The sequence below is a fragment of the Carcharodon carcharias genome, chromosome X, assembly GCF_017639515.1.
Source record: "Carcharodon carcharias isolate sCarCar2 chromosome X, sCarCar2.pri, whole genome shotgun sequence".
Taxonomy (NCBI): Eukaryota; Metazoa; Chordata; class Chondrichthyes; order Lamniformes; family Lamnidae; genus Carcharodon; species Carcharodon carcharias.
The window spans coordinates 23,899,373-23,912,017 of record NC_054507.1 but is presented as its reverse complement, the minus strand read 5'-3'; the positions used below and the strand labels follow the sequence as shown (position 1 = coordinate 23,912,017).

Here is a 12,645-nt window from a genome sequence, read left to right as displayed (position 1 = left end):
CCAAAGCTTTTGTTCTGCATTTCTACTGACTTTCCAAACTAAAGCTTGACATCCAACTAATTACTGCTTCTTGATTTATCTCTCCTTTTTCCAACTCTTCTCAATCTTGGTAGGTTCCTCCATAAATATTAATACCAATAAGCAGATTGAAGAACATTTGACGGGACCCAACTGCTAGGCTTGCACCTATGAATCTCTGGACAAAAATGATGACTTTTGAATATTAATTAGTCTGGATCAGGGCAGTTTTGTGCTATGGATTAGCGCCACCCCCCCCTCAGAACTGGATTGAGACTGCCACAATGTCATTTCATTTTGGACCCTTACAACCAATAGACACGGATGACTGTCATCCTACTAGTCTGGGCTAAATTTAAACCAAGGTGTTATGACGTGGCAGATGATGTGTGCCAGGTAGACAAAATCCACAAGGGAAACTTGGTTGCGTTATTGCAACGGTTTTGCAATTTGTATTTATTATAAGATGTGTGCACTGAATTCAGAAAAACTAAGTCCACCAAGATCTTTAAAGATTTTAAAAATTAAATTAAGATATTTATTAACAAAATGTAAAAAATTTTAAGCACATACACAAGACTACAAATTACTTACTATGATATTAACTGCTAAAATTCCTAATTAACCTGACCTCCAGTTACACTCTCTTTAAGGCAATGGTCCAAAATAGATTTTAGATTTAACTCAGCAAGTTAAAACAATACCCTGGACAGTGGAATTCCAAAAGGATTTTCCCCAGCTTCAGTTTTGTTATATAGCAGACTTATGCACAAATGCTGGCGGCTTCGTTAAGACTATTTCACACACTCTTGTTCGATCTTACATGGCCTTCTGACACCTAGCCTTTCATTCTCCTTTATATATGTTTCTCTTTTTTAATATATAAATTCTATGCAATCACAGAATCACACAGTGCAGAAGAGACCCTTCGGCCCATCGAGTCTGCACCAACATTGTTCCATATGTCTTTGAAACTGTATCTTCCCTGTAATATAAAACTTTCATGTTACCAATATATATTTTCAGCAACCTTTGGGAAAAATACACACATTCCTTAGCCTTGCTTATCTGGCTAGTTGTAAACAGAGTAAGATCCCTTTGAAATCCAAGTCTCTTAATTTATTTAAAAATGCGAATTCCCTTCACACCATACATGCTAAGCCAGCTTCCATGTTTACTCATTAGTATGTGAAGCACCTAGCTTCTTTTGATGATTTAAAGCTTGCAGTCTACTTGACTACAAACTATAATTAAATCACATACAGACCCAACTATACTTACCCCAATAAACCTACTTCACAATAATCCAGAAAAATATTCTGAAAATTATTATACTTTCATCACACAAGGCCGTAGTGATGAAAGGAGAACATATGAAATTAGCGCAGCAACTATCCTAAGAATGATTTGTTTTGATCTTGCGCTCAGCATTGGTTCAACATGAAGCCTCTTAAAAATGAGTCTCTGTCTGCTTTGTCTGCCTCTTGCTTCTTCCCAATTCCCAGGTGGAAATTATTTTCAGACAAAATATTGCATTGCTTGCTGTTCTTCAATTGAACATTGGGGCTTTTCATTATGAAGCTCATGTTTCACCTAACTAACATGACTAGCTTAAGTTGAAGAGCCAATCTCCAATACAGATATGATTGGTCAAATGGTCTTCTTATAATTATAATTTCTATAATACTATGAGAAGAATTTTCAAGCATAGAACCAAAAACACATATTAAAAGTGTAACCCCACCCAGTGGCATAGCACAGGTAGTCATTTGGCAGAATCTCTCCCTTTGGTGGCAGTAATCCAAGCTGAATTTTGTCATTGAGAACTGCTTTTTGAACAAGACGAACCATTGCGATGTCATGCCTACATAACATAAAAAGCTTTTCAATGTTTTAATTAATAACAGAACGTGACATATATCCAAAACTGACTATTCTAGCTAATGATAAAAATGGATTTACACACCACCACATTAGAGGCTCTGTAAACTAAACCAAGAGCCCAGAGCTTTTCGTTGTGTAGACCATTTCCTTTTTAAGGACAAGATATGTAACTGGAGTAAAATATACAATTACTCCATTGTGAGGATCTCGTTTGTGGTCTGATATTAAAGTTAGCTGCCGTTATCCTGCTTCAGATTGAACTAAATTTTATTGCAGCCATGTGTCCAGCTATATAATTTTTTTTATGCACCTGGACAACAAGATGGTTATGAAATACTGCTCATAGAAACATAGAAAGTAGGAGCAGGAGTAGGTCATTCAGCTCTTCGAGCCTGCTCTGCCATTCACTATGATCATGGCTGATCCTCTATCTCAACACCATACTCCTGTTCTCTCCCCAAACCCCTTGACGCCTTTAGAGTCCAGAAATCTATCTATTTCCTTCTTAAATATATTCAGTGACTTGGCCTCCACAGCCTTCTATGGTAAAGAATATCATAGGTTCTCCACTCTCTGAGTGAAGGGGTTTCTCCTCATCTCAGTCCTAAATGGTCTACTCTGTATCCTGGTTTACCCCTTGTTCTATCCTTTCTTAGGTAAGGAGACCAAAACTACACACAATACTCCAGGTGTGGTCTCACCAAGGCCTTGTACAGCTGCAGTAAGATATTCAAAACAAAAAGAGAATTACCTGGAAAAACTCTGGCAGCATCGGCGGAGAAGAAAAGAGTTGACGTTTCGAGTCCTCATGACCCTTCAACAGAACTGAGTAATATTAGGAGAGGGGTGAAATATAAGCTGGTTTAAGGTGAGGGGGTGGTGGGGGGAGAGAAGTGGGGGGGGTGTGGTTGTAGGGACAAGCAAGCAGTGATAGGAGCAGATAATCAAAAGATGTCACAGACAAAAGAACAAAGAGGTGTTGAATGTGGTGATATTATCTAAATGAATGTGCTAATTAAGAATGGATGGCAGGACACACAAGGTACAGCTCTAGTGGGGGTGGGGTGGAAAGACTAACAGGGCATAAAAGGTATAGATTTAAAAATAATGGAAATAGCTGGGAAAAGAAAAATCTATATAAATTATTGGAAAAAACAAAAGGAAGGAGGAAAATACGGAAAGGGGGTGGGGATGGAGGAGGGAGTTCAAGATCTAAAGTTGTTGAACTCAATATTCAGTTCGGAAGGCTGTAAAGCGCCTAGTCGGAAGATGAGGTGCTGTTCCTCCAGTTTGCGTTGGGCTTCACTGGAACAATGCAGCAAGCCAAGGACAGACATGTGGGCAAGAGAGCAGGGTGGAGTGTTAAAATGGCAAGCAACAGGGAGGTTTGGGTCTTTCTTGTGGACAGACCGAAGGTATTCTGCAAAGCGGTCGCCCAGTTTACGTTTGGTCTCTCCAATGTAGGGGAAGACCGCATTGGGAGCAACGATTGCAGTAGACTAAGTTAGGGGAAATGCAAGTGAAATGCTGCTTCACTTGAAAGGAGTGTTTGGGCCCTTGGACGGTGAGGAGAGAGGAAGTGAAGGGGCAGGTGTTGCATCTTTTGCGTGGGCATAGGGAGGTGCCATAGGTGGGCCTACGGAATGCCGATAGGGGAGGTGAAGGGAAGATGTGTTTGGTGGTGGCATCATGCTGGAGTTGGCGAAAATGGCGGAGGACAATCCTTTGAATGTGGAGGCTGGTGGGGTATTAAGTGAGGACAAGGGGGACCCTATCATGTTTCTGGGAGGGAGGAGAAGGCGTGAGGGCGGATGCACGGGAGATGGGCTGGACACAGTTGAGGACCCTGTCAACGAACGTGGGTGGAAAACCTCGGTTAAGGAAGACGGAGGACATGTCAGAGGAAATGTTTTTGAAGGTAGCATCATCAGAACAGATGCGACGGAGGCGAAGGAACTTAGAGAATGGGATGGAGTCCTTAAAGGAAGCAGGGTGTGAGGAGCTGTAGTCGAGGTAGCTGTGGGAGTCGGTAGGCTTGTAATGGATATTGGTGGCAGTCTATCACCAGAAATTGAGACAGAGGGGTCAAGGAAGGGGAGGGAAGTATCAGAGATGGACCATGTGAAAATGATGGAGGGGTGGAAATTGAAAGCAAAATTAATAAATTTTTCCAGGTCCCGACAAGAACATGAAGCAGCACCGAAGTAATCATCGATGTACCAGAGAAAGAGTCGTGGGAGGGGGCCGGAGTAGGACTGGAACAAGGAATGTTCCACATACCCCATAAAGAGACAGGCATAGCTGGGGCCCATGCGGGTACCTATAGCCACACCTTTTATTTGGAGGAAGTGAGAGGAGTTGAAGGAGAAATTGTTCAGTGTGAGAACAAGTTCAGCCAGACGGAGGAGAGTAGTGGTGGATGGGGATTGTTCGGGCCTCTGTTCGAGGAAGAAGCTAAGGGCCCTCAGACCATCCTGGTGGGGGATGGAGGTGTAGAGGGATTGGATGTCCATGGTGAAGTGGAAGTGGTTGGAGCCAGGGAACTGGAAATTGTTGATGTGACGTAAGGCGTCAGAGGAATCATGGATGTAGGTGGGAAGGGACTGGACAAGCGGAGAGAGAAGGGAGTCAAGATAACGAGAAGTGAGTTCCATGGGGTAGGAACAGGCTGACACAATCGGTCTGCTGGGACAGTTGTGTTTGTGGATTTTGGGTAGGAGGTAGAAAAGGGCTGTCCGAGGTTGGGCGACTATCAGGTTGGAATCTGTGGAAGGAAGATCTCCAGAGGAGATGAGGTCAGTGACAGTCCTGGAAATAATGGCTTGATGTTCAGTGGTGGGGTCATGGTCCAGGGAGAAGTAGGAGGAAGTGTCTGCGAGTTGACGCTCAGTCTCCGCGAGGTAGATGTCAGTGCGCCAGACAACAACAGCACCATCCTTGTCAGCGGGTTTGATGACAATGTTGGGATTGGACCTGAGAGAACGGAGTGCCGTAAGTTCAGAGAGAGACAGATTAGAATGGGTGAGAGGAGCAGAGAAATTGAGACGACTAATGTCACGCCGACAGTTCTCAATGAAAAGATCAAGGGAAGGTAAGAATCCAGAGGGAGGGGTCCAGGTGAAGGGAGAATATTGGAGGTGGGTAAAAGGATCTGTTGAACGGGGAGAGGACTCCTGCCCAAAGAAGTGAGCACGGAGACGAAGACGGCGGAAGAAGAGTACAGCATCGTGTCGAGCCCGAAATTCATTGAGATGAGGGCGTAAGGGTATGAAACTAAGTCCTTTGCTGAGCACTGAACGTTCAGCGTCGGAGAGGGGAAGGTCAGGGGATATAGTGAATACACGGCCAGGGCTGGGATTGGAAGATGGGGTGGGGACGGAGGGACAGGCAGGGGTGGAGGGCCCTAGATGGGTGTTGGTGTCGATGAGTTGTTGGAGCTTGCGTTCCTTAGCACTTGAGAGAAAGAGAAAAAGTTTCTTGTTGAGGCGTCGGATGAGACGAAGAATAAAATGAAACTGGGGGCACGCGCAGCTTTGAAAAAGGGTGCGGTGGTGCTGCTGGAGGGAGAGGTTGAGCGTGTTCATATGGCGGCGCATAGCACTGAGTGTGGATCTCGGAATGCGACGGGAACAGCAGTCCGAGAAAGTAAGATATCCTTGCTGTTGTACTCAAGTCCTCTCACAATGAAGGCCAACATACCATTTGCCTTTTTAACTGCTTGCTGCACCTGCATGCTTGCTTTCAGTCACTGGTGTACAAAGGCACCCAGGTCCATTTGTACATCAACATTTCCCACTCTATCACCATTTAAATAATACTCTGCCACTCTGTTTTTCCTGCCAAAGGGGATAACTTCACACTTATCCACGTTATACTGCATCTGCCATGTATTTGCCCACTCGCTCAATCTATCTAATTGCCTTGAAGCCTCTTAACACCCTCCTCACTGCTCACATTCCCACCAAGATTCAGCAAACTTGGAAATATTATATTTGGTTCCCTCATCCAAATCATTGATATAGCTGGGGCCCAAGCACTGATCCCTGCAGTACCCTGCTCGTCACCACCTTCCACTCTGAAAAACACCTGTTTATTCCTACCCTCTGTTTCCTGTCCTCCAAACTGCTGGGACTGTTCCAGAATCTACAGTTTTGGAAGATGATAACCAACACATGCATTATTTCCATGGCCACCTCGTTTAGTACCCCGGGACGGAGATTATCAGGCTGTGGGGATTTATTGGCTTTTAGTCCCATTCATTTCTCCAGCACTATTTTTTACTAATACTAATTCCCTTCGATTCCTCCTTCTCACTAGACCCTTGGTTCCCTAGCATTTCTGGGAAGTTATTTGTGTCTTCCTCTGCGAAGACAGAATTAAAGTAATTGTTTAATTGCTCTGCCGTTTCCTTGTTCTCTATTATAAATTCTCCTGTTTCGTTCCGTAAGGGACCTACATTTGTCGTCACTAATTTTTTTTTTACATACTTGTGACTTGAGTCTGGTAACCCACTCACAAATACTTGACCCCTGGCTATCAGATTGATCAGGAAATATTTCCGACTTCTCAAGCATACCTATTGCATATATTTGGTATTCACATGAGAACTTTTGATTATTATTACATTACTCAAAAGGTAATGCCAATTTGCCATATATTACACTTACCCAATGGAAAGGTCTGCGCATCACTGCTTATTCAGCACAACTTTATCAACTGATATGTACCGTTCAGGACCTTCCGTCACATAAATGTTGTGGTCACCCAGCGCCAACGGTATATCAAACCTGGCCTGTTTATCAAAGAAAGAAATTGTAAGCCATTTCAAAGCAAAATAAGGTCAACCAAGGGATGTGATTTTGACTCACTCAAAACCCATTCATGTACACAGTTAAAAATGGCCCAGGATGTTTGGTGACATTAAACTTCCAAATAGTTTTGAGGGCTTCATCTTGGTAAAAACAAGACAAAAATACAACAAGATCTGCATGAAGGATAATATAAAAGGACTAAGTGTATACACAATGATTTATATTTTCCAGTTTGTAAAATCAGAGAGCAGGAAAGAAGCATAAGTCCTACCAGGATTAGGGAAAGTGAGGAAAGCATTCCGGTGATTACTGTTCTGTTATTCTTCATAACTGTTCATCAGAAAGTGTTCATTTTCTGTTTTCTTGGGTGATTTTTTGGCTATGCACAGTGCTCAATCATTTTCCAGAATATTTTTGCTGCTTTCTATTCTTTACTGGTTTCCTTGAACCATGCATCAGCTGTGGATGAGTGGATTGATTGACAGTCTACTTCCAGGTTTTTGTCAGATCTACTTACTTAGAGGTGCATTAATGTAACCAGTCCTTGATCTTTCCACCTAATGGGGAAACAGCTTCCCTCAGTTTAACACAATATCACAAGGACATTGTGCATGTCCTTAGGCAACTCTTGAGTTGGACAGCCCATCTTATACCATTCCATGGCACTGCACATTGAAGGTCTGTGGAACCCCCCCTCACTTATTTTATGCAGCAAACGCCACCTGGTCATCAGTTGTAAAGCTTTTGTTGTTGCGAATTTAAACTATTTCTATGGACAGATTCTCTCTGAAGAAAGAAAACAATAAGTAAGGCCTACAAAGCCCTAAAAAGATGTTATAAATACTGTGTGAAGTTAATCAAAATTCCATTGGATTTTTGATAAGGATAGATACAGCAAGTACTCATGAAGGAGAAAGGATATAAAGCACTTCACAGCTAATAAAGTACTTTTGAAGTATAGTCACTGTTGTTTTGTAGGCAAACATGGCAGCCAATATGCGCACAATAAGTCATACAAACGGCTGTAAGATAAAAGATTAGATCTTCAATGTTTTAATGATGTCGGTTGAGGAATAAATGTTGGCCAGAACTCCAGAAGACCTCATTGCTCAGTTAACAATAGTGCCATTGGATCTTTAATATCCGCCTGAGAGGTCAGAGTGGTCTTCAGTTTAACTGAAAGATGGGCAACTTCAACATGCAGCATTCTCTCAGTATTGCACTGAAGTGTCAGCCTACATTACATGCTTATGTCTCGGGAGGAGCACTTTAGATCACTGTCCCCCAAAAGTTTCTTCTATCAGAGAATGAGTAAAACTACAACCCTCTGGTGTGGCTGGGACCATCTGTATCCTTGTATAGCAGGGAAGTGATCCACACAGTAGACATACTTTCTCTTGGAGTTACTTCAAAAGATAGGCTCTTATGTGGAGAATCCTCTATTGTAGATCTGTGTGAACATACAGGGGATTTTGAAGTTCATGTAAAATGAGACAGAGGAGTCCAGATCACACTGACCAGATTGGATCCATATTGACCAAATCAATGCCTGCTCAACATCCAGTTATACTGTAAGATACAAATGTTTCTACTCACCATGCGAAGCCAGGCTTACCAAGATTACCACTCTTAACATTTTGGTAGTTCTGCTGGTTGTGTGCAGCAACCGTTCTAGCTGCGTGATTTCACTCAAATACTCTTTTCTAATCTAAAGAATTGTTAGTGACATGCCAATTAATCTATTAACTGTGGGAAAGACAGTGACTGTACATGTTGTAATATGCATCATTAGTTTTTGTGATATCGCTGTTAATGTGTGAAAAATTCCAGCTGATTTGAAAAATAAATCAACAATTTGAAATTTTATCTTCCCCTCCTCCACCACAAAGTTGCTGGCTTCTCGCTCAGGTATGGTTCTAATGCTACCTGTCACCCTCTCGTACAGTGCTCAGGTGACTGGTATTTACATGTGAATCTGGGCAATGAATGTCACAAATTATTTGATTGCATGGGGCATTACAGTTTTATCCAGGGACTGCTGGATAGTGGCCAGGAGTGGGGAGCCTGAATGATATTTCTCTCCTTAACTCATGGTCGCTGAAGTCAATTATACCACTGCTACTCTGGCTGAGGTCACCCAATGAGCTGTCAGCCTTGGTTCAGTGGTAGTACTCTTAGCTCTGACAAGGCACACTCTAGGGTTTGAACACATAATCTAAGCTGAAAGTTTATTGCACTATTGAGGGAGTGCGGCCGTCTTGGAGGTTCTACCTTTTGGGTGTGATGTTAAACCAAGGACCTGTCTGCTCTCTCAGATGGACATAGAAGATTCTTCAGCACCATTCAGAGAGATCAGGATAGTTGACCCTTCTCAAGGACAATTAGGGATGGGCAATAAATGCTGGCCTAGCTAGTAAAGCCCACACGCCGTAAATGAATAATAAAAACAATTCCAATCAGCATTTATCCTGCACCCAAAACAGATTATCTCATCATTTATCTTTTACTGTTTTTGGGAACCTGCTATGTACAAATTGGCTTTTCTGTGCACAGGACATGAACAGTACTATATAGATGCAAGTTCTTTCTTTCTAATCACGTGTATTTGGTTGTCCTCTCTTAATTAACTTCTTTTAGTTGATGCAAGTGAAAATAGGATCATGCTGTCTGGACTGCTAAACTGTGAACTGAGTACAGTATTTTAAACAATGAGAGCAACTGAAGTCGGCAATAAAGCAAGAGTTATTTGTAATGTATGTTAAGCAGTGTTAATAACAAGGTCCCCTCCCTCATTTCTTTTTCCAGTACATTGATGACTGTATCGGTACCATTAACTGCTTTCACCCTGAACTGGAAAGTTCCATCAGATTTATTTCGAATTTCAACCCTTCCCTCACCTTCACATGGTCAATCTCTGACTTTTTCTCTTCCTCGACTTCTCTGTCTCCATTTCAGGAGATAGGCTATCGACCAATATACACTATAAGCCAACTAACTCCCACAGTTATGTAGACTACATCTCCTCCCACCCACTTCCTGCACTGACTCTATTCCATTCTCCCAGTTTCTCCATCTCTGTTGCATCTGTTCTGATGATGCCACAGTCCATACCAATGCTTTTGATATGACTTATTTTTTTCTTCAACTGAGGATTCCGTCCCCCCATACCATAGCTGACTGGGCTCTCGAACGCATCTGTGCCATTTTTTGCACTTCTGGTCTCATCCCTTCCCCTTCCCCCACAGAACCACGATATGGTTCCCCCTGTCCTCACTTTCCATCCTACCAGCCTCCACATTCAACAGATCGTCCTCCCCCATCTCCAGCTTGATGTCACCACCAAACATATCTTTCCCTCCTCTTTCAGCATTCCAAAGGGACCATTCCCTCTGTGACAGCCTAGCCCATTCCTCAACCATTCCCAACACTCTCTCCCCTTCCCACTAAAGTGCAGGAGATGCAACACCTAGCCTTTTATCTCCTCCCTTTCCACCATCCAGGTCTCCAAACACTCCTCCTACCAGGTGAAACAGCAATTTACTCATACATTCAATTTTGTACACTCTTTCGCTGCTCACACTGCAGTGTCCCTACATTGGGGAGACTAAACGGAGATTGGGTGACTGCTTTGTGGAACACCTCCATTTAGTCCACAAGCATGACCTCAAGCTTCCAGTTGCCTGTAATTTTCATTCTCCACTCTCTTTCCTTACCTGACTGCAGTGTTCCCATGAAGCTCAATGCAAATTTGAGGAACATGTCATCTTTTGAATAGGCACTTTATAGCCTTCTGGACTCAACATTGAGTTGAACAACAAATCGTAACCACCACTCCCATTTTTTTCAGATATTAGTGATGATTCTACTTTCACATTCGCACCTCCTGTAGACCCATTTTTTGTTTCTCCACTTGCTCCATTACCAGCTTTTTCCTGACACCATCAACCTTTTTGTCATTTACTCACTCCTGCCTCCCACCCTATCACAGACCTTCCTTTTGATCTTTCCTCCCTCCCCCATTTTCTCTGCCTTTGGACTTAGTTAAAACCTGCTACTTCTCTAACCCTTCCCAGTTCAGATGAACAGACATTGACCTGAAACATCAACTCTGTTTCTCTTCTTCCACACATGCTGCCTGACCCACTGAGCTTTTCCAGCATTTTCTGTTCTTATTGCAAATAACAAGTATTAGAGACAAATTTGTAATAATGGAGAAACCCTGAAAATGTCTGTAAAGTGTTTGAGCTTCCATCAACATTCTTTGATTGCATTCAAGTCTAGAAAGAGTTCTCCATCATTCTGTACACATTCAGAGAAGCAATACCATTTCAATATGGTGGCCAAGCCTGTACTTTGGGCGGAATTTTATGGCCCTGTCAGTGCGGGGCAGGGCTGTAAAATGCAGCGAGCTGTTCAAAAGTCCATTGACTTCAGCAGAACTGGAAAATCCTGCCGGTGGTAAGGGCTGTAAAATTCTACCCTTTGTGTTTGTGTGCACGCATGTGTAAATTTTTAAATCAGCATCTGCTTGAGGGGTAGTCAGTGCTCTGATATCCATTGGGATTCCTGTATTTTATAGGAAGAAAATCATATATGTTGGATATTGGATGGCAAAATGGCAGCCGAGCTAGATCAATAAGATTTGAAGACCATTGTTTTTCCACTGGGCTCCAAAATGACTGCCTCATTTCTGGAAGTTAAAATGAGAACTCAAGCTAGGGATGCAACACAAGTGATAATATTAGCATATGCATGCAAGTTATAAATAAACGTACAAGTTTTAATGCTTTAAAAGTCTAAAAGCTAGCAATTATCTGATGTGTTCCTTTATAGGTCCACACAGGTATAAGATCAGCAACTTATATGAGAACTACAGGAACAGTCTTTAGTATAGAGGAAATGATATGGGAGCACAATGTAGTTTGCACATGGCTCCTCTTTCTCTATTTTCCATTTTGTTTTGACTGACTAATACTTGAACTGGAGCACATTGGGGATTGTGTTTTTCATTACGTGCTGACTCTTGCTGGGGTACAGTTCGAGAAGCACCTGCTGCACTCTAGGAGCTCACCCAAGTGATAGTTCATGGCGAGGCTAGACAGCAAGTGTTATCAGGTTGCTGGGAACCATGCGTCAGAAGCTAATCTGCTATTCTTCTGACACCCATCCGCTTTGTGGCAACAGTTACTGAACAATGATTAGAAATGAGAACTAACTGACTTTCTCCTTGATAGCCCAACACAAAGGCCACGTGTAGCATGCAACCCCATACACACAGATTAGCAAGGTAAGTTATCAAACGTGGGATCTCCCTGCTTGATGTAGAGCTTGGTAGTACACTAGGTGATGTATTTACATACTAAACCATCTGGTGGGCTCCACTGGGACATTCTAAATTCAATGTATACAACATGTCTGGGGAAAGGAAACAGATTTTTGCACAATTATCCCAAAAACCAGTTACAGGTTTAAGAGCTAAGGGATGTCTGTTCCTCAAACCTCATGAATTTATTCCTCAGCAAGGGGGAGGAAGTAGTTAAGGGCAGTGTTTGACTGTAGAACATTTAGGTTTTGGAAGAGGCCAGGAAAAACATAGGACCTCAAGCAGGAGTAGGCCATTTGACCCTTTGCGCCTGCTCTGCTTTTCGATAAGATCATGGCTGATCTGATTGTGGTCTCAGCTCCATTTTCCTGTCAGTTCCACACACCCCTGGTCTATCAAAAATCTGTATAACTCAGCATTGAATAAGTTCAATGACCCAGCCTCCACTGCTTTCTGGGGAAGAGAATTCCACAGACTAATGACCCTCAGAAAAAAATTCTTCTTATTTCCATTTTAAAAGGGAGACCTCTTATTTTTAAACTGTGTACTCTACTTCTAGTCTCTCCCACAAGAGGAAACATCTTACCGTATCCACCCTATCAAGTCCCC

At 42.6% G+C, this 12,645-nt stretch overlaps 1 long non-coding RNA gene across 1 annotated transcript; it reads right to left on the bottom strand.

Annotated features, from left to right (window-relative positions):
• Positions 1-539: 539 nt before the first annotated feature.
• On the bottom strand, positions 540-12,428 carry LOC121273173. Its single transcript, XR_005941955.1, has 3 exons — positions 6,985-12,428; positions 6,570-6,694; positions 540-1,882 (listed from the first exon to the last, which is right to left on the bottom strand). It is a non-coding gene; the product is annotated as an uncharacterized LOC121273173 (long non-coding RNA).
• Positions 12,429-12,645: the final 217 nt, after the last annotated feature.